This window comes from Triturus cristatus, chromosome 6, assembly GCF_964204655.1.
Source record: "Triturus cristatus chromosome 6, aTriCri1.1, whole genome shotgun sequence".
Lineage (NCBI taxonomy): Eukaryota > Metazoa > Chordata > Amphibia > Caudata > Salamandridae > Triturus > Triturus cristatus.
Genome location: NC_140589.1, coordinates 992692382 through 992715679, shown reverse-complemented (window position 1 = coordinate 992715679; position 23298 = coordinate 992692382). Strand labels below are relative to the sequence as shown.

At 47.0% G+C, this 23298-nt stretch overlaps 1 protein-coding gene across 4 annotated transcripts in view; it reads right to left on the bottom strand.

Moving 5' to 3' along the window:
• Nucleotides 1-23298, bottom strand: part of RIN2 (Ras and Rab interactor 2) — an 831738-nt gene that overhangs the window by 631600 nt on the left and 176840 nt on the right. For 3 of the 4 annotated variants that reach the window (XM_085611780.1, XM_085611777.1, XM_085611778.1), the window contains exon 3: nt 7362-7445. The exons of the other annotated variant lie outside the window; for it this stretch is intronic. The gene's annotated coding sequence lies outside the window, so the exon portion shown is untranslated. The remainder of the gene's footprint in view (nt 1-7361; nt 7446-23298) is intronic. 4 annotated transcript variants of the gene reach the window in all.

Here is a 23298-nt window from a genome sequence, read left to right as displayed (position 1 = left end):
TGAGCTTTATTCAGTTAGGATTGTTTAATTTACAACATGCTTCAGCAATATGCTGAACGTATGGCCCTCATTAAGAGTATAGGAGGTATTTATCACACATGATAAATAATGATACCATGGGGTAGGTAAATTATCGAGCACGATAAATACCACCTATCACTAGTTGTTGGTGAATAACATGTGAATTTTGGTGTTTAACCCCTTCTGTGCCCATGACGAGCTGGACTCGTCATGGGCCGCGGTTGCGCTGTGCCCATGACGAGTCCAGCTCGTCATGAACCCCGCCCGCTAATGCAACGCCCGGCACAGGGCGGGGAAAGGGCGTGGCACACAAGGGGTTAAGGTACCAAAACCTGCATGGTACGGTAAATACAGTCTTTTTTTCACCCATTACCTTTCTGCAGTTTAGACCTGCCGAATGGCCTTATGTGGTTATGCCGCGGTGTGTTCTGTAAGCTATGTGGTTTTGCAGCTGTTGTGTTCTGGAGGCAGTGTGTGTATGGAGCTGCAGTTTTCTTGGGGCTATGTAACTTAACAGCTGCATCGTTCCTAAATCAAGAAGCCACACCACTGCAGTGTTTACATAGCAATGAGGCCATGCAGCTGCAATGCTCTTATAGTAATGTGGACGTCCACTTGCATCGTTCTTGAGGTAATCTGGCCATGCAGATTCACTGTTGTTAAAGCAATATGTTATGCAACTGTGGAGCTCTTGAGGCCATGTGGCTATGCAGCTGCTTTGTTACTGAAGCTATGTGGTTATGCAGATACAGTGTTACTGAAACTATGTGGTTAGGCAGATACAATGTTACTGTGTCGATGTGGTAAGGCAGCTTCAGTGTTCCTGAGGCAATGTAATTATGCAACTACAGTGTTCTTGAATCTATGTGGTTATGTAGCTACAGTGTTCTTGAGGCCATGTGATTATGCAGCCGCAGTGTTCTTGAATCTATGTGGTTAAGTAGCTACAGTGTTCATGAGGCCATGTGATTATGCAGCCACAGTGTTCTCGAATCTGTGGCTATGCAGCTACAGTGTTCTTGAGGCAATGTGATTATGCAGCTGCATTGTTACTGGATCTATGTGGTTATGCAGTAGTAGTCTTATGCAACCTATGTGGTATTCAGCGACAGGGTTACTGAAGGTACGTGGTCATGCAGCTACAGTGTTTGTGAGGCAATGTGATTATGCAGCTACAGTGTTCTTGAATCTATGCGGTTATGTAGCCACAGTGTTCTTGAGGCCATGTGATTATGCAGCCACAGTGTTCTCGAATCTGTGGCTATGCAGCTACAGTGTTCTTGAGGCAATATGATTATGCAGCTGCATTGTTACTGAATCTATGTGGTTATGCAGTAGTAGTCTTCTGTAACCTATGTGGTATTCAGCGACAGTGTTACTGAATGTACGTGGTCATGCAGCTACAGTGTTTGTGAGGCAATGTCATTATGCAGTGGCAGTGTTCTTGAATCTATGTGGCTATGTAGCTACAATGTCCTTGAAGCAATGTGGCTATGCAGCTGCAGTGTTACCGAATCTATGTGGATGTGCAGCTAAAGTCTTTTTGAGATAATGTGACTATGCAGTTGTAGTGTTGTTAAATCTATGCGGCTGTGCAGCTACAGTGATTTTGAGGCAATGTGATGATGTAGATGCAGTGTTCTTGGATCTATGTGACTATGCAGCTACAATGTTCTTGAGGCCATGGGAATATGCAGCTGCATTGTTACTAAATCTATGCGGTTATGCATCAAAAGTGTTATTGAGGCAATTTGATTATGCAGCTGTAATGCTGTTGAATATGTGGCTATGCAGCTACAGTGTTTTTGAGGCAATGTGATTATGCAGCTGCATTGCTACTGAATCTATGTGGTTATGCAGTTGTAGTGTCGTTGAATCTATGTGGTTAAGCAGCTGCGTCAATTTTAGTGCATAGACGCCATGCATTATTCATATAACATAAAAGTCATGCAGCTGCAGTGATCTTATAGTAAAGCAGCCTTACACCTGCATAGTTCTTAAAGTAATGAGGTCATCTAGCGGAACCAGGACTTACAGAATCTTAAACAGAACAAACCAGCAGCGTATTTACATAACTTGTATGATATAATCATCAGTTTCATGCAATTAATATATTCCGCTCATCTACTGAACTCAATTAATGCAAATCCACCAAAGCAATCAACTTCCTGGGGCAGCAGTGTGAAACAGGCTCGACGCACAGGAAATGACACATATGCGACTTCTGAGGATCGACTAAGGTGTTCGTACAACAGTTTTTATGTCAGCCTAGATATGTGCATCATTGCTCGAAATGCAAAAAACTCGTCTGATAATTTCACTGTGCCACACTGACACTGACAATTTCACTCATCGTCATCACAACGCTTTATTTTATCATTTATAAAAAATCATGAAAAAGTACACAGCAATTAATATAACAATTAATAAACGTTGCATACATACAAAATACAAGGATAGGATTTGGCAAAAATATTAAAAACATTGACATGTATATTAAAAATAAATGTATATTAAAACGATAAATGATACAATTAATACAAGATGACTGTCATGGCAAACAACCATTTACCAGCAAATTCAAACAAGAATTGGCAAAGTCAGTAGGTTTCGCCTATGTGAAATCTATTGGTTTTTTCAATGTTTTTTTACCTATGTTTTATAGAACGCGACTGCAGTGCAGCATGGTTAAAAATAGAAAACAAGCACTGGCAAAGCCAATAGGTCTCGCCTATGGAAGAGCTATTGGCTTTGCCATTATATTTTAGCCATGTTATACACCAGCATGGCTGGTGTTCCGTAAGACTAAAAGTTAGCAGGGTAAAGGAGAGTGGAGCGGACTGTCGTTAAGTGGAGTAGAGTGGAGTGTAATTGTGTGGCGGAGAAAGCTGTGACGTGGCATAGAGTACAGCTGAGTGGCATGGAGAGGTGTGAAGTGAAGTGTCATGGAGTGTCGAGCGTAGAATGGAGTACAGTTGAGTGGCGTAGAGTGGAGTAGAGTGTCAGAATTGGGTAAAGTGTTGTAGAGTGGAGTGGCATAGAGTATCGTGGAATGGTGTAAAGCAAACTGAAATGGTGTAGAGTGTGTTGTGTAGAGTGGAGTAGAGCAACGCAGAGTAGAGTAACATAGAACGGAGTAGATTGTTATAGAAGGGAGTGGCATAGAATGGAGTAGTGTAGGAAAGTGGAATGGCATACAGTGGAGTAAAGTGAATGTTGTACTGTCGAGGGGCATACAGTAGAGTGGAGTGGCATAGAGTGTCAGAGTGAAATGGCACTGAGTGGAGAGTTGTGGTGTAGAGTGGAGCAGTGGAGTGGAATAAAGTGGATTAGAGTGTTGTAGAGTAGAGTGTAGTAAAGTGGCATGAGTGGCTTAGAGGAAGATGCGTAGAACATCATTGAGTGGAGTAGTGTCAAAGAGTGGCACAGAGTGGAGTAGAGTTTAGAGAAGGTGAAGTGGCGTAAAGGCGAAGTAGGGTTTAATGGAGTAGAGTTTCACAGAGTGGAGTATTATGGAGTGGAGTGTAATAGAGTGGAGTAGAGTGGACTAGAGTGAAGTTGTGTTTAGTAAAGTGGTGCAGAGTAGATTGGCATAGAGTGCAGTGGCATGGTGAGTATTGGTTTTGAGTAAAGTGGCATAGAGTGTATTGGCGCAGGGGCGTGGAGTGGTGCGGGGTAGATTGCAGTAGGGCAGAGTGGAATTGAGTGTTGTGGAGTACAGGGGCGTAAACTAGATTGCTTCAGAGCAGAGGGAACTGTTGCAGAATGCAGTGGCATAGAGTAGAGTGATATATAGTGTAGTGCTGTATAGTGCAGTGGTGAAGAGTAGATTAGAGTGGGATATAGTGCATTGGAAAAGCGTAGAGTAGTTTAGAGTAGAGAGGTGTGGAGTGAAGTGGCATAGAGTGGAGTGGTGCAGAGTAGAGTATAGTGACACAGTGTGGAGTGGCATGGAGTGGCAGGGGCCGACAGTGCAGTGGCGCATAGCAGAATGGTGTGGGATATAGTGCATTGGCAAAGCATAGAGTGGTGTAGAGTACAGAGGTGTGGAGCGAAGTGGCATAGAGTGGAGTTGTGCAGAGTAGAGCACAGTTACGCAGTGTGGAGTGGCACGGAGTGGTGTAGTGTGGGTTGGTGCAGAGAAAAGTACAGTGGCGTGGAGTAGAGTGGTGCAGAGTACAGTGGAGTGGGATAAAGTGGAGTATGCATGGCGTGGTAGTGCGCTGCCATTACAAACAACACCTCTTCAATTTAAATGACCATTACATGTGCACAGACATACAGTTTTACTGATAAAAATATACAGCACACAAACGATAATGTGTGGAAATTTCATCACCTAGTGCATTGAGTTGTTTTTATCATATTAAATATTGTTTCCACCACACTTGAGAATTATCAAAAAAAGTGCTTCATTTGAGCTTTCCATATTCTGAAATATCTGCACAGTTCATTTATTGTTCATGCATTGTTATTTTGTGCCCCCCCCAAAAAAAATTACATCATAGAGCACACCATGAGTAGCCAGCAGGATTGTCACATAAATCCTCTCATTTTGAAGTTAGAGAAAGAAAAGTAAATACCAAGCTCCCTGGAAGACAGAGCCTGGCATTTGACCTCAGTGTTTGAATGAACAGCAAATGTGACAAGACACGAACAAGGTATACAGATCTGTTCACAGAAATTCAGTATTAGGCTAAGAATACAGTATATAGGATTTGAGGATGGGAAGGGTTGTACTCAAGCTGGACAGCCTAAAACAAATACAGCCATCAAATGGAAAGCAAGCAAATATGAGCTACAAACCACAAAGCCAATAGTAAGCAATAGGCGGAATGCATTTTCAGGGAAGCTTTCTGAATGTCCCCAAAATGTCGTTAGCAAACCAGACAGCTGTGCTATATGGCAGGCTTTGACCTAAAAAGCGCCATGATGCGGTCAATGCTGGCCATGCCATAGGATATGTTTTACTTTTAAATCACATTGACAGAAGCCACGCTGCTTGTTGATCCTATATGGGAAGTGTTCCCATGAAAAGTGTGATGCTCATTGAGGTGTGGTTACCATGTTAGTGGCATGAATCACTTAGCAGTGTGTTGGATGAAAAGGCATGAGAGACAGGTGCACAGGTTATGGTTTTCAGTAGGCTGGCAGCTTTGAGCATCTCTGCAGAAACTTTATGGTATTTCCTATGATTATAATTTATCTAGCTGGTTACTGCACTGAGTTGTCCATTTTCAGGTTTTTTGTTTACAGTTTATGGTCCTGAGCAGGCATGCTTGGAGCGATAAGTGATAGGAGATCTGCTGGGATAGACATCCCGTACCTGATTGTCATTGTGAGATGTCAAGAAGCGATCATAGTATGTAGCTGTTGGTGCCTGTAGTGGTGGACTAGATTACAGTCATCTGATTGGCTAGCAGCATGTGACAGATCTCATTAGTTGTTCCATGCCTTTTCAGTTGGATATGGCTGGTGTATGGGCTGGTACAGTACAGAGTGAAGGACAAGACCAGCAGCATATGTGTCATAGGTGAGTGCAAGAGGTTTAAGCTGTCTAATAGAGTTAATATGTAGACTGTATGTACTACAATTGGCTGCCGACTGCTGAGTGTTATGGTATTAGTATTTGTAGGGGTTATAAGGATTATATCTGAATTGACATTACTATATAATACCCATGCTAGCCATAGGGCAGACCTTTACAACTTACTTGGATAAAGAAATGAATGTGCTGTTTCACTTCTCTGACAGCACCATACATAAACTGATCTGTGCAGCATTTGCAATCTGCCTACATATCTAGCTGCACTAAATACACCTTACTAACACTCAAGTGCTCACAGAGTGCCCATGTGGCTGACAGGCACTTCATGTTAGTGATCCAGGGAGGATTTAAAGTCTGCGTATCTGTCTGCACAAATATCATAGAAACAGATGTGTTTACATTCTGTCTTCTTCTGCTAATTTGACATATCCATATAGTGCTGTGTACACAATCTGTTTGTATCTTTACATTGAGCACAAGGTGCAGATGGTGCATGGCCTGCCATCGCTGCCTGCGTCACTACACCAATGAAAACTGTGGTGCTTTCCACCAGTCCATGACAAAGTCAGAGTTAACTGCACCATATGATAGGTATTCTTAGCCATGGTACCACTGCTGTGCTCACAAATGTGAGAGACTCCTGATTCAGTCTTTAATTTCTTGGGCAAATCACTAGTAGTGCAGATTCTATATTTTTCATAATACACAAAATGCATAATACAAACAGTGCAATATTTATATCAGAAATGCAGTGTTAGTTGACACTCTCTACCCTGTGCACACATTACTAAAAGTGCAGTGTTTTAGTCTATCTAACATACACAAAGCATCACACAAATAGAAGCTTCCCTACTGCATGTCTGTCTGCACTAAGCATTTTCTATCAATAAACTGTTGTCATAGACTGTGTGTCTGCCGACCCTGATCAAATGCCAGAAACACTGCAGTGATAAGCGACTTACTCCATGTCGAAAGCCATGCCAAGAACAGAGCAATGTTTGTGTGCTGTGTGCGACCTTCACTATCAAACCTTGCAAATAGTACAGTATGTACAAAGAGACGTTTTTAAGCATGTGCGGCATGTAGTGCGCATGACCAAGCACACACAGAGAGAGTTGAGTCCTCTTGGCTTTGTCATGGCTTCAGGTAATATTTAACTCTAATCTCCACACAGCACCCCAGCAGTCAGTTCCTCCCCACCTCCTCCATGATGTGCTCTCCCTCATGCGCTTCTCCCCATATTGCTTTCTCGCCCGTTCTCTATGATGCTCTATCTCCTCGTTTGCTTTTCTCTGCCTCTCACCCGCACCCTCCTTGTTGCTTCCCCGCCCGTGAACTTCTTGTTCTTCCACCCACCTGTGTCTCAAAATTTCTTCCCCCATATCCCTCGTGTAGCTTCCACCACCTCAGTCTCATGTTCTGCTTTTGTTTCTCCCTGCCCCAACTTGGATTGGCAAAACAAAAGGAAAAAACACACCCTACATCATTTTGTAGACATGCAAATGCATGTTTTCCACACATACAACAGTTAGTGGGTGTCAGTGTCATTGGATTTTTTTTTCTTTTTTAGCCAGGCTGCACCTCATCACTAAAAAACCTTCGCAAAACCAATAGCTTCCATAGGCGAGGTCTATTGGTTTTGCCAAAGCGTGTTCTAAGACGGTGAGTTTGAGGGGTCTGTATCTTCATCTTTATGGGGCCTATACACCCAACATAACAAATAATACACTTATTAGCTGTCATTGCAGCTTGACACAACAAATAGCTTTGCAACATACAACAAATAGCTTACCCTAGTCACCTGATTCACAAGGTGCTGATTTTGCAGATGCTCCTTATAGAAATCACATGGAGAAAAGCAGCTCCAGGTTGTCACCTTGTAAAATAAATTACAGATAGAATTAGGAACCTCAAATAATTCAGAAATTGGTATTAAAAACTTGATAAAGAGAGGAACCAACTTAAATGAAAATAATGTGTAGCCACTGAAGTTGAAGACTAAGAGTGCCTAATATAAATAACATGTGAACAGCACTGCAGCTACTGCAGAATTATTGAATAATTTACGTTTTGAGTTTATCCATTGAAATTGTTCGTATGCGAAGTGCAGAACACAGTTTATGAACAGTGGGGGACTTTATTGGGATTGCAGAGACACTAGTCTTTAACAGACTAAGCGGAGCTACAATAACATCATTACTGTACTTTAATAAACCTCTGGCAGAAGGTTTTTCTTTGAATTGACAAACGCCGCTCCTCCACTGTCCCATGACAGTCAATTTCCTTAGAAGACTTAACCAGTCAATAAGCAATAAAAACATTGGGGGAATCTAGAACCCAACCATCGCTTTGTGACAAGGCAACTGCTTAGTTTCAGAGGCGTCCCACCCACCATGGGGACATAATGAGCCACAGCCTCCAGTACAGATTTGATTACCTACCTACCAGTCATCATCATCACTCCAGGAGTCATTTCATAATAACTTTATTCGGAATCTTTTTATCGATCCATAAAAGTGCATAAGATAAAAAACATCATACATAAGATTAAAAAACTTCTATCAATGGATCCAGAAAGTACATAAAATAGAGAAAACATCTTACATAAAATTAAGACTGATTCAATTGATAGTTAAAACCTCATTTGTGAAAATCATTTTGTTTCCCTAGATTTTAATAATTATTATTATTATTATTTTTATTTTTTTTTAAGTTTTCAACAAGCCTTTAATAACACAAAGAAGCAATACAGGTACAGTCGCCCTCCGGGCATATCACAACACAGGGGGGGAGCCCCTCGTGCAGGCAGTTGGGATCACTCTTACACAGCCATTTAGCCGACATCCCGGAGGACCGGCGGCATTGCCACCTTCAATACGTTAGTAGCACCCAAGCAGTGCCCCAACCGCAGACAGGACCACGGAAGACCTCCCGCCCTAGGATAGTGTGGCAGTAGATCTTGTGGCCACACACGCACCCACTAGGGCACGCACCGCCGGCCTAGCCCCTGCAAGCTCCAGCCGTACCCCTAACCCCCCCTCCCACCCCACCCATCACACACACGCTGCCTTACCCCCATGTCTCTGTGATGTTACCCGCATCTGCCATCCCGCCATCCTGGCAAACCCAGGCAAAGTGCCCTCCCGCAGTCAGTCTACATTCCCCCTGGCAGCACACTCACCCCTAATGTGGTCCCAACGGGAACCCGACCCTAGTCAAACCATGAGTTTGTCCGTCTACACTCTCCGCATGCAGCGCTCTCTACCATTCTGTGCTACTGAGTGCCTCCTGGGCGTTCCTCCCCGGCTTCCCGGCCATGCTCAGCATCCCCGGCCGCTGTCACACCTCCACTGGGTTCTACATTCAGTGTCCCCCCCTGACTATCCACTGCAGGGTCTCCGGTCTTCAACGACGCTCTATACAGCCCCCAAAAATTCTTGGGGCGGCTTTTAGGTGGTAGTAGTTCACTATATATCTCCGCCTGCGTACTACAATACAACAGGTCGCTAGCCCATCGCTTCGCAGTAGGCAGAGGTCCTCTCATCCAGCAAAGCGCCACCACTCTACTGGCGATCAACAGAGCAATGTCCGCCAGGCGACGCAACGCCGGTCGGAGGGGTCGAGAGTACCCCAGCAACGCCAAAGCGGGGCTAGGAGGAATCTCAACCTCCAGTATCTTACTGAGCTCCCTGAACACCCCCGCCCAGAACCTGGCGACCCCCGGACAGCTCCAGGCCATATGCATGAAATCCGCCTCCGGATGGTGGCAGCGCTCACACTCCGCGGATGGGCGCAGCCCATACCTATGTAACCGCTGCGGGGTATAATATACACGCTGAAAGAATTTAAAATGCACCAATCTGTGCCGGCCGTTCAAGGACACCGTCTTAGTGCTGGCGCAGCAGTACTTCCACATATCATCTGTGATCTCCATGTCCAGGTCCGTCTGCCATGCAGTTCTCACCGCTTCGCACCGGTGTGGCATACACTGGTCCCCCAGCTTTTTGAGCGTCGTGACCAGCTTGGCAGACGCCGCGGTCTTTATTACATAAGTGAGTTCCAGAACCTCCGGGGGTTCCGCCATTCCCGGCCCCAATATGGTAGAGAGCGCACCCCGCACTCTGTGGAACTGAAAACGCTGCAGTGGCGTGGGAGCCAGCGGCGCCGATCCGAGCTGGTCCCACGCCCTGGCCACCCCGTTAACGAATAGGTCCTCCATCCTTGAAATGCCCAGAGCGCTCAGCGCCTGTAACACACCCTTTTCTCTCAGCGGGGGGAGCCACACCGCCCACTCCACCGGTAACAACGGGGAGTACAAAATCGCGCAGCCCCGGGCCTTTGCCAACTCCCACCAGGCGTGCGTCGTGGCCTTAAGGGAGTCAAGACTGCCCACTCTGCGATCTACCTGCTGAAAGGCAATAGCCGGTAAGGGGAACAGTTTCTCCAGGGTCACATGGGGGACCCCCGGATCAGCATGAATCCATGTATGCAGATGCGCCGCCTGCGCTGTTCTGTAGTACCTTTCCAGGTCTGGAGCCCCCAGTCCCCCCTGTTCATACGGCAGCATCAGCACCTCCCATCGGACTCTGGGCTGCTTGCCCCCCCCAGGCTAGGGCAGTAAGCGTTTGGTTGAGCTGCTTGAAAAAGGCCTTAGATAACACAACCGGGATATTATTAAACAGGAACAGGAACCGCGGCAAGACCACCATTTTCATGATGGCTATTCGGCCCAGCAACTTCAGGGGGAGCCTATTCCACGTCTCCACATCCTCAACTAACTTGGTGTATGCCACTCCGTAATTGTCCCGAAGGAGCACCTCCGGGTCCCTGTGCAGCTGAATCCCCAGTTACCTTATCGAGTCAGTGGTCCACTGCAGGGGGTACTCCATGGGAAACGGCTGCGTCACCGGCGACAAAGGGAACGCCAACGACTTACTCCAGTTAACCCGAAGGCCTGACAGCGCCCCGAACCGGACCACCTCCCTGAGAATGGAAGGGAGATTCACCTCGGGGTCCCTGACATACAGCAGCGTGTCGTCAGCATAGGTTGAGATGCCGATCTTAAAAGTGGGAAAGCTGATGCCCTCGTGTCTATGGTATTCCCTGATAGCGCAAGCCAAGGGCTCCGCCACCAGGGCGTATAGGAGCGGGGAGAGGGGGCAGCCCTGCCTAGTTCCCCTGCCGATGTCGAATGCGTCCGTGACACGATCCCCAATCCGCAGCCTAGCAGTGGGGCGATAGTACAAAGCTCCCAACATCTGCAGGAAGGGCTCACCCAGCCCCAACTTATGGAGTACACGCACCATGAATGGCCACTCTACGGAGTCAAATGCTTTTTCCATGTCCAGAAAAAGCGCCAGAGCCTTGCAGTCCGGACGTACATGTTGCATGGCCCCCAGTACCGTACGGATGTTGTACGTGAGGTTCCTCGATGGAATGAAGCCCGCCTGCTCCGGGGCCACCAGCTCCGGCACCAAGAGTGCCAGGCGCGTGGCCAAGACCTTAGCATACAGCTTAGCATCTACGTTAAGCAGAGAAAGGGGCCGGTACGACCCACATACATTAGGAGGTCTACCGGGTTTCAGGACCATAACCAGAAGTGCCTCTCTCATGGTATCCGGCATACACTCCTCCTGGCATATCTCATCGAAAAGCGTGATCAGGTGGGGCAGGAGCACGTCCTGGAATGCTTTGTAGAAGTCCACAGTTAACCCATCCGCACCCGGCGCACTACTCGACCGCATGCCCCCCAGTGCCGCCCGTATCTCATCGTGTTGTATAGGCAGCATCAAAAACTCCCTCTGCGAGTTCGACAAGAAGGGCATTTTGATGTAGCTGAGGTAATCATCTATTTCCTCCTCCATCCGTGACGACTTAGAGGAGTAGAGGTCTGCATAAAACGCTCTGAATTCAGCCACAATCTCCTCTTCGTCCATGAGCACTGCGCCTGCAGGGGAGACCAGCTCCTCCACTACCAGGGGCCGTCTGCGATTACGCAGTAACTTTGCCAGCAAGGAGCCCGGGCGGTTGCGTACTTGCCCATGTGTTGCACCTCTCTGTCTGCCTCGCTGTTGTATTCCGAGACCAACTCGCGAATTCTATCTTCGACCCCGGCTGCTGGGGATCGCAGTAGCTGCCTTTCAAGCTGTGTCAACTGCGTTTCAATGGTCCGCATTCGCTGTCGGATACATTTAAGGACAGTAGAGTGCTTGGACATAGCTATGCCGCGTATGTACGCTTTGAAGGAATCCCAAAGCGTGTGGAAACTCTGTACCGAGCCCAGGTTCTTATCAAAGAAAGATGCAATGTCTTCCGCCAGCTCCCCCCTGAAGACCTCGTCCAGCAACGAATAAGGCGGCAGGCGCCAGGTGAACGGCGGAATCCGCCTAATAGGGGAGTCCAAGATTAGGAGGAGGGGGGAGTGATCCGAAAGCGTACGGGGGAGCACTATGCACCCCTTAGACGCCGCCAGTAGTGAACGCGACACCAACCAGTAATCGATTCGAGTGTGCACATCGTGGTGTGCGGAGTAGTGCGTGAAGCCTCCCTTCCCCGAGTGACCGTGTCTCCAGGCATCAACCAGGTCAAGCTTAGTCATCTCCGCCTGCATATGCACGGCCGCAGCCGCCGGGCGCCTCACCGACCCCGATGAGCGGTCCAGCGACGGGTTGAATATAAAATTGAAGTCGCCCCCCCACACCATTCTCGCATGCTCGTATTGCCTACAAAATGCGGCCAGCGTACCGTAGAACTCTGGGTCGTCAAAATTTGGGCCGTACACGTTAACCACCACTAGGTCATGACCCCGCCCTGTACACCTAGCCAGTAAGTAACGCCCGTGTGGATCAGCCTCAAGCACAGTAAGCTTCAATTTGGAGGTCGGGTTCACCCACGTGACCACCCCCCGGGAGTGTGTTGTAAAGCCGGTCGCCACGCTGTTGCCCGCCAAGCCGCGTGCAGAAAGCATTTTACTCCCTGTGGGAAGGTGTGTCTCCTGTATTAAGGCTAGGTCAATGTGGTGCCTGTGGAAATAGTTCAGCACTTTCCGGAGCTTACGGAAGTCATTCAGTCCTCGTACATTCCACGTCAGTGCTCCTAAAGTGCCAGGATTACCGTCACCAGTCACCGTTTCAGGGGCTGCCATCGCAACATCCACTCAACAGTCGTGCCAACAGGTGGAGTTTCACACATGAGAGCACCGACTGGGCCGCTCTCATACCTCCACATCCAGTATGCCAGAAACCAACCAATACACAGGTCTCAGAGCGCGTAGTGTGCCCAACCTCCCCACTTGACAAACCCCCCCCCCAACTGCTTCCCCCACACCCACAGCTGACCTCCCCCAACCTGGCCAGACAGGACCCCAATCCCACCCCCCACCCCTCAAAACCACAAACGTCACTCAAGAACATTTCCCAAAGTAGCCCCAACTGGGGCCACCGAAAGCCGCAGCGTGGGGGCAGAGAGAACCAGGCGCCAGGCACTCCCAATTAGATACCGCCGCTGGGCAGTCGCGTACTCTCCCCGCCTTGCCCTCGTGCACCACCCAACGTGTGCCGCCCCACCCGCACTACCCCCGGGGGACCGGGGAAGGACTCAGGGCACTCCCTCGAGGAACCAGGCCAGATGCTACGCAGCACAAGTCCGCTGGGGCCCCCCCGCCCGCCAGCCCCCCACCCGGGGAAACTCACGTCAGGGTCAGGGAAGCAAATAACATACCTCATCCCGGGAAGGGGGGAGGGTTCCCAAGGTCCCCAGGAGTCGGATCACTCATGCCAGCCTCAGAGCGGGCTCAACGTATTGCCGCACCTTAAAAGCACGCCACAGGGCCCCCAGACCACCCACTCGCCCACTATGTCAGAAAGGTCCCAGGAGGCTGCAGCAGTGTCTCCTTGTATGGCCGCGCCACACTCAGCAAGGCGGGTAACTCCAAAGTCCCTTCCGCCACCAGGCCATCAATCACCCCCCCGCCCGGTGAGCAAAAGCAATCTGCCCCGTCGTACCCAAAGTCCGACAGTTCATCTCGGGCTAATCCTGCTCCTCCAGGCGGGAGGACTCCTCCGAGGTGTCATTTTGTCTCCGCTGACCGCTCCGCTGCTCCTTTGACCAGTCCTTCAAGGACCGATGCAGCTCCTTCGGGTCAGTAAAAAAGTGGGAACGGCCCTGTCTGTTGATCCGCAGTCGCGCAGGGTAGAGCATCGCGTAGTCCAGGCCCAGTTCCCTAAGCTGTTTTTTATATGGAGCAAATTGTCTGCGCTCTTCCTGCACCCTGGCCGTGAAGTCGGGGAAAATGGATATGTCCATGCCTTCATATTGGAGCGTCCCTTTTCCCTGGCCACCCGCAGGGCCACATCGCGGTCTCTGTAATTCAACAGCTTTGCAATTATGGGCCTCGCTGGTGCCCCAGGTTTCGGGCGAGGCCCCAGCGAGCGGTGCGCCCTTTCGACTACAAACATGGGAGAGAACACGTCCTCCCCCAACAGGGCACGCAGAAGCTTCTCCACAAAGAGTTCCATCCTCCCGGTCTGCGTCGTCTCCGCGACACCCGTGATACGGATGTTAGACCTCATCGAGCGGGCCTCCAAATCCTCCGCTTTGTCCTGGATGACCTGCAACAGCCTGCTCATTTGCTTCCTATCCGCATCGCACTCCGTCTGCGCGTCCTCCACGTGGGACACTCTTTTTTCCGTCGTGTCGAGGCGCTCCGAATTCTTATCTACGCGCTCCGACATGCGGTCCATTCGGTAAGTGAGCGCGTCCAGCTTGGCGTCGATTGCAGTGAGACTGCCCTGGAGGCCCCTCTCCATCGCCACCAGCATTTCTCGAATATCCGCTTCCGCGGGGCCCCCCGTGGCAGAGCCGCCCGCCGCCGCCTCAGTCTTCTCCGCGGCCGGCCCCTTTGCCTTGCGGGGGTCGAAGGAAAGCTTGGGCTGGGTCTTATCGGTTTTCACCATGGCTGCCGTCCGGGTCAAGCACTCCCCCAGGTCCGGGCTCCTCCAACTGACACTAGGGGCTATCAGACTCCGGTACACCTCGTCAGCCACCTCTCGAGCGGGCCTCACCTCCTGGCCCAGGCCGGCGGTGTCAGGAGAGGCGATCCCCGCAGGCAGACCCCATCCACGTCAGAATTCACCACAGTGGCAAACGCACCCGACCCCGGGACACCGCACCGCGACTGGGCCCGGCCCCTCCACCACCTCCAGGCACTTCCAATATGCAGGTGAATGCGCGCCCGAGGGGGCTACTCCGGGCCCTTCATGCCACCCGGGGCGCCAAGCAGACTCGCCAGTGAGGATCCTCCAGCAATGGGGGGGGGGGAAGAGGGGCCAACGCGCCCACCGCTCCTCCAGATACCAGCACCAGGCGCCGTCCCCGCGCCCACCGCCGGTCACCCCGCTCAGCAAGGCCCCAGAGCAGCTCGCCTGCCACACTGGCCCCGGGACGCTCCAGGGGGTTCTCTGTCCGGGTACTCCGCGGCCGTCCTCGGCAGGCGCCCCGCTCCCTGGTCCGAATCCACCAACGCCTCAGGGCTCCGCCTCGCCACCGAACTTAGGACGTCCATCCCAGCCCGTACCTGGTCCAGGGGCTGCCGCTGCAAGGGTCTCAGGGTCGGGCACCGTCCGTCGGAGCCGTCCGCTCCGCAGTTTCGACCTCCGGCGGGGGGTCCAGATGAAGGCCCGGGGAATCGGGACCACTTTCGATCTTGCTGCCGCACGTCGCGGCACGCATGCCGGGGACGTCCCCAGGGGAGGCCGGGGACACCGGGCCTGTCCGCAAGTCACAGCCTCGGCCCCCACAGCAACACACTCGGCCCCCTATCTAGTCGGGGGGGCCCCACCGGCAACACCGCTCCGAGGAGGGAGGATTCCCCCTTGTTCCCCACTAGGCAGCACCGTTGGGCAGGATCATTGGGCGGATCTTGTGAGGGTTACAGCGACGAGCTCCGCACTCACGCGTCCGCCATCGCTGCCGGCTAGCTCCGCCCCCCAGATTTTAATAATTATTATCAGCCTAAAATCATCTTACAATCAGCTTCATAGACTAGGTTATGTAAAGATGCAAGTGATTTCCTTCTTTGTATAGCCTGGCTTATATATCCAGCAACAGCTCAGCAAGCTAACTCATTGTCAAGGGTACAAATATATTTCATGGCATCCTTATGAAATAAAAGTTTCTTTGCCATAGATTGGCCATAAAAATATTATCCTAATGTCTGGATTAAACTTGCAGAACAGCATAAAGTGCACCGTGAACTGAATGGCTTTCCCATCACATGGGCATCTGTAAACTATTTTCTGCCATCTTTCATGCTTTGGAAAAGCCACCAGTTCATGGACAGTGCCCAAACGTAACCTTGTCAGGTAAACTCTGTCCTGGGTATTTGTGACTTTGACTAGATAGTCAGGTAGGACAGACAGCTTCATACTAGCCATATATCTTGAAACACTTTGTTTTTTCTCATCTCTACTAGCTCTTCTTAGCTTTGTTTCTCCATGTGAATATTTTTAATTAAATGTTTGACATAATGCAAAATACCTATGGGATTTTTCACAGATAGTTATTTATAGATTTTGTTCAGCAACTTATCCATATATGCTAGCCATGGAATTTTATTAAAATGTTCCAGTGCTAGGCAATCCTTAAATATGTCCCTGGTGAACTTTGGTCTCTCTTGCACCAGATTTTATGCCAAGAGCATAAAGCTCTTACTTGTATTAGATTGGCAACATACGGTGCATCCAATTCTTTGTGTAGGATGTATATGGATTTAGACCTTGATACAGCCAGCATACAGCAAAAAAAGAGTTTTCACAGGATTGTCATGTATTTATACTGGTGTTACCCCATTTTACAGAGCTATAGGTTGCTACTGATAGGCGTACACTACCATACAGTTTGAGCATCGCGCAAATAGGTTTACTGCCTATCTTGTTACAAAATCTAAAGATCGTCTATATGGTTCTAATTAGTTTAAGTGTTGACTCGTCTATGTGGGGACCCCAATTACTATTAAAGGAGAATAAAGTGCCTAAATAGGAGAAACTTTGGACTTCTGTCAGCTTTTGTTCCCTCATACAATGGGTCTTTTTCTTTGCCCTACCCCATCCACAGACCATCACAAACGTCTTAGTAAGATTTAATTTTAGGTATTTTTGCTCCATGTATAAGACAAAAGCTTTGACTAGTTGTAGTAGTTGGTTTGCAGTTCTAGATATTAAGACTATATCGTCTGCATACAGGAGCAGCGGGTTTGGACAAGAGCCTACTTATGGGGCATAAGTATTCAATTCTTGGAGGGTTTTGTCAATCCCATTAATGTATAATGAGAAGAGGAGGGGTGCGATGACACAGCCCTGTCTTATTCCCCTGGACACTTTAAAACTTGGGGTGCACTCTCCTTCACTCCAGAAGTCATGTATGTGGTCCCATTCCCTAAACCATGAGTGGGATCCATTATCCACCTAAGTCGCTGGTTAGACCTCTTTTGCTTATTTCAATGACACTTTGAAATAACTTATGTACTTCTGCCTGTAAAATTGATGCTGTGTTTATGACACCCTTCTCCTGCACCCTCATATTGGGACTGATCCCCAAAGCCTTTTTTGTCGATAGGTTTTACTTACTCCTGAAAATTCTGGAATAAATCAATTGTAAGGTACACATCTATTTGCAAGAATTCTTAGTGAATCCGACAAGTTAACATTTTTGCTTCCATATGCTTCACTGGCTCTTCAAAGCTTTACTAAATTTTAAACCAACCACATCATTGTAAGTAGTTGTAGGCAAATCACAGACAATATCATTACAAATTATTTTCCTACTTTAGAACATTTAATGCTAATATACCAAATCAGAAATGAGCACACATTTAAAATAAATGACAGTACACAGCAGTTACTCAAACATTCCTCTAGAAAGAAAGTAGTAATATACTGCCAAGGACGTTGCGATAGGAATAAGGAACAGGAAACAGGGAGAAGGAAATTGTATGTTTAACTATGTATTAACCTTTGTCTAATAGGCTTAAGGCATCCATTACAATTGAGTAAGATGCTTTTAACTGCAGTAACAGGAAATTACTGAAGACAAAGAGCACTTTTAAGAGAATAAAATATCAGAGAATCATCTGCCAAGTCACAAAAAAAGGCCACAAGAAAAAATGTCTGTTAGGGAGTGCAGATTAAGGAGCATCCTTCCAGAGACCAGAGGCGACTCTGATGCCTTGTAGGTATCCCAGGATACATTAAGACTTGAATTGGGATGGAAAATTGATTCCCCTGCATGGTAACAGAAGTGCACTTTAGCCTAGATGCATTTGGGTCTCAACCCCTGGTTATTAAATTGGTCATGAGACATGCAGGGATCATGCATTTGTGCCGTGACGAAGGTTGTACCCTGATGCACCACTGTCTACTATAAACTGGGAGGGGTGCCAGAAGCGATTCCATCAAAATTGGTTGACCTACTTCCCTCACCCAGAGTTGAGGAATATGAGTGCAGTGGTGGCAGCATACACAGTGGTGAACAGTGGATTAGCAGGGTTGTTTCCCATGTCACAGAAGTGGAGCCTATCCACCAATTTGGTTAAAGTTCTGCACTCAACCTTCTTAGCATACATGAAAGCACTATAAAGCACATGTGTGTTTGTGTGCTAAAACCTGCATGTATGTGGGCCTGTGAGAGGACATAGTGTGGAGTACTGTGACTTCCATTTAGGGAATCCCCTGACCTAGAAAATCCTAAAATGGAGGTGTGGCCTGCAGACCTGGACAGATGTGGATTGGAGACGTTCCTTAGATTATGGGGGAGAGCTACAATGGTAGGGGGCAGAGCATTTCCGTTGCACACCAACGGCATCTTATGATTCAGGACGGGTACTGGGCAGGGAAGCAAGAGAACAGTATTTATTGTAGATGGTGAAACTGATAAGGTAGCTTTACATGAACACAGACGTGTTAAAAGATGTGAGGCTTAATCATATGACTCTTTGAAAGGCTCTTGTCACTGGAGGCTGACACCCAGAAGTAAACCATTGATGCAACCATGACCCGATTCGTGGGCTCATCAGCTATAGTTCCAGCCCTGATAGGGAATCAGACTCCTGGACAAAGAACAGACAAAAGGAGTGGGCACTTCAAAGAGCCTGACACCCACAGCATGAATTTCAAAGGGCCAGGCACTAAATAACATTTGTGTGTGCAAACACTGTATAAAAGTGGAAGCTGAAACCATACTTATGTTCAGAGGTGTGACAAGATCACCATGTCTTAAGCTGCTGAAACCAGGACCAGGGTTCAAGGTCCAATGGTCTTACACCAAGAATACTTGCCCTGAGCCTGGAGCACCATCCTGTCTGCCAATACCACTGTGCCCTGTGAGGAGAGCCTGGGTGGAGCAAGGCCCAGTGGTATCCGAAGACGAGGATTCCATAAGCGAAGTGTGAAGCCAAATGTCCATTGAGAACAACTGCATTGCATGACTGCTATAGTATACCGAGGGCCATTAGCCTGTGATTTGTGGCCCATCTTCCAAGATAGAATTGGGGCTGTAGCCTAATAACATAGACTGAAGGCCATCATCTTTGGAGACTGGAACACCACTCAAAGGCTTCATTGGGGCCATCAACCAAGGAACCAAGTGAACTCGCAGGGACCTCCCTATCTGTCATGAGACTGGGCCAGCTCGATTCTTGGGTCGCCATTCACAATCACAAGTGTGCACCACCATGCCCAAGGGGCCCAGGAGTTGATTACATGCTGTTGATCATCGGACCAGATTGGCCCTCCGAGGAAATTCAGCAGGATCTGGAGGCTCCTGTCTTCCTGCCAGAACACTGACTCTTGCCATGGGGCTCCACCAACGACAGACAAGGTTCCCGTGTTGCTGTAGGTACTCTTCCCGAAGCCAGGCCACAGCACTTCTTTCCTGCTGCTAAACTCACCAGACCTTGCGCTGGAATCTAGAAGGGGTCAGCTACATTGTTGTTACCACCTGGGTAAGACACATCAAGCAGGGCCTCTTTAAGCCACTGGGACTAAGGCATGACGCCCCACACGTGATATCTATGTAAGATACTTGCAGTCACTTGCTATGAACTATGTGAAGTTTTTTATTTATTTTTATTGAGCAGAATAAAATACATAGAAGAAGGCAGTTAAACATAAATATAGATATACAAATACAATTGATACTATGCAATCCTTTTCATTAGGAAGAAAATGTAATCATCACAAATTTTTATGTACTAGAAAGAGATCATTTCATATAGACTAAAGTGCAAGTGCTAAAGTGCTAAAGTGCCACAGATCCAACAGATATGTTTCCTGGAAATCCTTTTTCCATTTAATCAAGATACAATTCTTACTGAACAATCCTATTGATTAAAACGAAACTGTAAACATCACAAATTTAATAATTGAAAAAGATCATTTCATATTAAATAAAGTGCAAGTGCTAAAGTGCGATAGAACCAACGGATATGTTACCCCTAAAAATACTTTTCCATTGGATCAAAATGCAGTTCATACTATACAATCCTTTTCTTTAAAGAAGAAATATAATCATCACCAATGATATGTATTAGATAAAGATCATTTCATAACAAGCATTGGCATAGCCAATAGGTCTCTTGGGATCTTATAAGTGTTTAGCCATGCAACAGTTGTATCACGATCAAACATCAAAGCGGCCATGCGGCCGCGAAAATGAAAGTATTCGCGGTAAAGCGCGGTGCGCGCTCCCGCGCACTTGCACTGTTGCTCTAGGCTGGCCTGGTAGCACTTTTTGGAGCCCTCTCAATAAGTCTCGCCAGACCAGCGCATGCGCTGGGTCAGGCGAGACCTAAAAACTAAGGTGGAAGTGCTAAAAATGGCATAGATCGAATGGACATGATATCCCTAGAGATCCTCTCCCATTATATCCAAAATATAATTCATACAAAACAATCCTTTTGATTAAAAAGGAAATGTAAACATCAGAGATATTATGTAATTGAAAAAGATCATTTCATATAAACTAAAGTGCAAGTGCTAAAGTGCGATAGAGCCAATGGATATGTTACGCCTAGACCTCCTTTTTCAATTGATCAAAATTCAATTCATACTAAACAATTTGTACTAAACAATCCTTTTCTATAAAGAGAAAATATAATCATCACAAATGATATATATTAGAAAAAGATCATAGAAATGTTACCCCTGGAGATCCCTTTCAATTTGATCAAAATATTTCCAGACTGAAATACATTTTCTAATAGCTCCCACCCTTTTCGCATAAGCTTCTTCATAACTTCTTACTTGTTTCACTTTATTATACCACTCGAGAAAGGTCGGGGCTTTAGTTGTTTTCCAATTCTGGAGAATCAGTGAACATGCCACTAAGAACGAGATTGATAAAAGCATTTCCCCCCTCTTGTTAAAACTTGGATTAGGCTCTGTTTTAATAAACCAAACAATGCCACCTCCGGCTCAGGTTGTATATTGCTCCCGAGGGCACGGCTGAGCTCAGCACACATTTTCACCCAGAACTGGCTCAACCTTGAGCTTGTGCAAGAAACATGTAACCAGCCGCCCTCCCCAACCTGCTGGCAGTGAAAACACTTATTTTCAACCTCTGGATATATTTTATGCAAAGCATAATGGGTATAATAAGCCATCCATTGGGACAGAAACGCCATTCTTTTGAAGTTTGCGGCTCTCAGTGCCTTACTGCCGTGTTGGGAAATATTTTGCCACTCTCTAATTGAAAAATTGCAAGACAGTTCGTGTTTTATTTTTTCCAGAAAATTGGTAATGACTAGGGGCTCTCCTTGATTTCGAAAAACTCAATACCAATTCCCTATACCTCACAGTTTAGTTCTAAACACAGCACCAAGGACCGAGGGGGTACCTATATTTCCTGGGGTATACATTTATTTATCAGTGATCTAACCTGGAGGAGGCTAAAAAAGAGTAACCTGCTCTGCATACGCATCTAGCCTTAACCTCCTCCCAGTTAATACATCTAACTCCTATTAGAAAGTGGCTTAGTTCTTTAAAACTTTTTAATTCCCAAAGTTTAACATGACTATTGCGAATGTAAAGGCCCAAACTTCTGGCCCCTGTCAAGCCCAGATATTCAAATCCCGAAGACCGGGCCTTTCGAGAATAAAATGTCTGGAGTCTATTAGAAAGTGCTTGAAGCGTTTCGTATCTTTTTTTTTCTAGGAATTTTTGATGTTTTTAAGAAGACCGGAAGCCGAGTTCCGACTTCATGGACCATCTTACTGAGGAAAAAGCTATCCAAAGATCCCCTATTATCAAGCAGCCGAAATACTATATCCATAAACGCTGCTTCATAATAAGTATGAATATGGGGAGTGCCAGCCCACCACAGCTAATATCAAGTTGAAGGATTGATAGTTTCAACCTTGACGCTTTTTTACTCCAAATAAACTGGCGAAATAATTTTTCCAATTCTCTAAAATAAACTGCATTGACTTTGATCGGGATATCTGAAAAAAGAAAAATTAGTAAGGGTAGCATTGACATCTTTATTGGAGCAACGGCCCCTATTAAAGTAAGGGGAAGAAGAATCCACTTTCCCAATAGATCTTTAATTTTACTCAGTGTTGCTTCATAACTTAACCTAAACAAATCCGCATATTGGTTTGAGACATAAATTCCCAGATAGCGAATCGGCTCAGGAAAATATGCTTGTTGTTTTAAATTGTCTGGGAGAAAATTACAGCAGACATTTAATGCTGATACTTCAGTTTTTTAATGATTGATTTTATATCCTCCAATCGCCTCAAACTCAGCGAACTCCCTTGAAATCCTATCAATATTTAGTTTTTCCGGTTTAAGATAAAGTATGACGTCATCTGCGAATAATTTGATTTTCGACATCCCCTCTATTGGAGTTTTTATATCTATATTATCCCGAATCCTAACGGCCAGAGGTTCTATGAAGAAGGTAAATAAAACTGGCAACAAGGGGCACCCCTGCCAGGTCCCGCGTCTAATATCTTTTGTGCCTGCCAATTTTTAATTTACCCTAATCTGAGCCTGAGCTCCTTGATATATATTCTGGAGCATAGTAATAGTTTGCGCCGGAATCCCAACCTTTCAAGGCCATAGAATAACGCACCCCAATTCACAAGGTCGAATGCCTTCTCGGTATCGACCATCATTATTATTGCAGAAGTTTGGTGGGTAATAAAATAGTTAATTGCTTGAATTAAATAACCAGTGTTTGACGACATTGACCGGCCTACTATAAAGCCGGATTGATCTGTATGTATTGCATGTTGTGCCACAGAGGTGAATCGATTGGCCCATATTTTCATCAATAGTTTATAGCCTACATTTAAGAGGCTGATTGGCCTATAAGAGCCGACCTCCCTAGGACTTTTGCCCTTATTTATGAAACTAACTATCGAGGATTCTTTAGAGGCCTCTGGAACGTCACCTCCTGCTTTAGAATGATTGAATAGGTCAAGCCACAATGGAACTAGCTCTTCCGAGAAAGCCTTATAAAAAAGAGACTGTCAATTCCACAGGCCTTACCTCCAGGCATTGAGGCCAAAGCCCTAGAGATTTCTTCTGCTGAAATGTCGGCCATTAGAGCCTCTTTCTGTCCTGTAGAGAGCTGAGGGAGAACCAAATCGTCAAAGTAGCACTGAATCGCTTGTTTAGATACCTGATAGTCAGTTAAGTAGAGATCCTTATAGTGATCTACAAACATTTTAG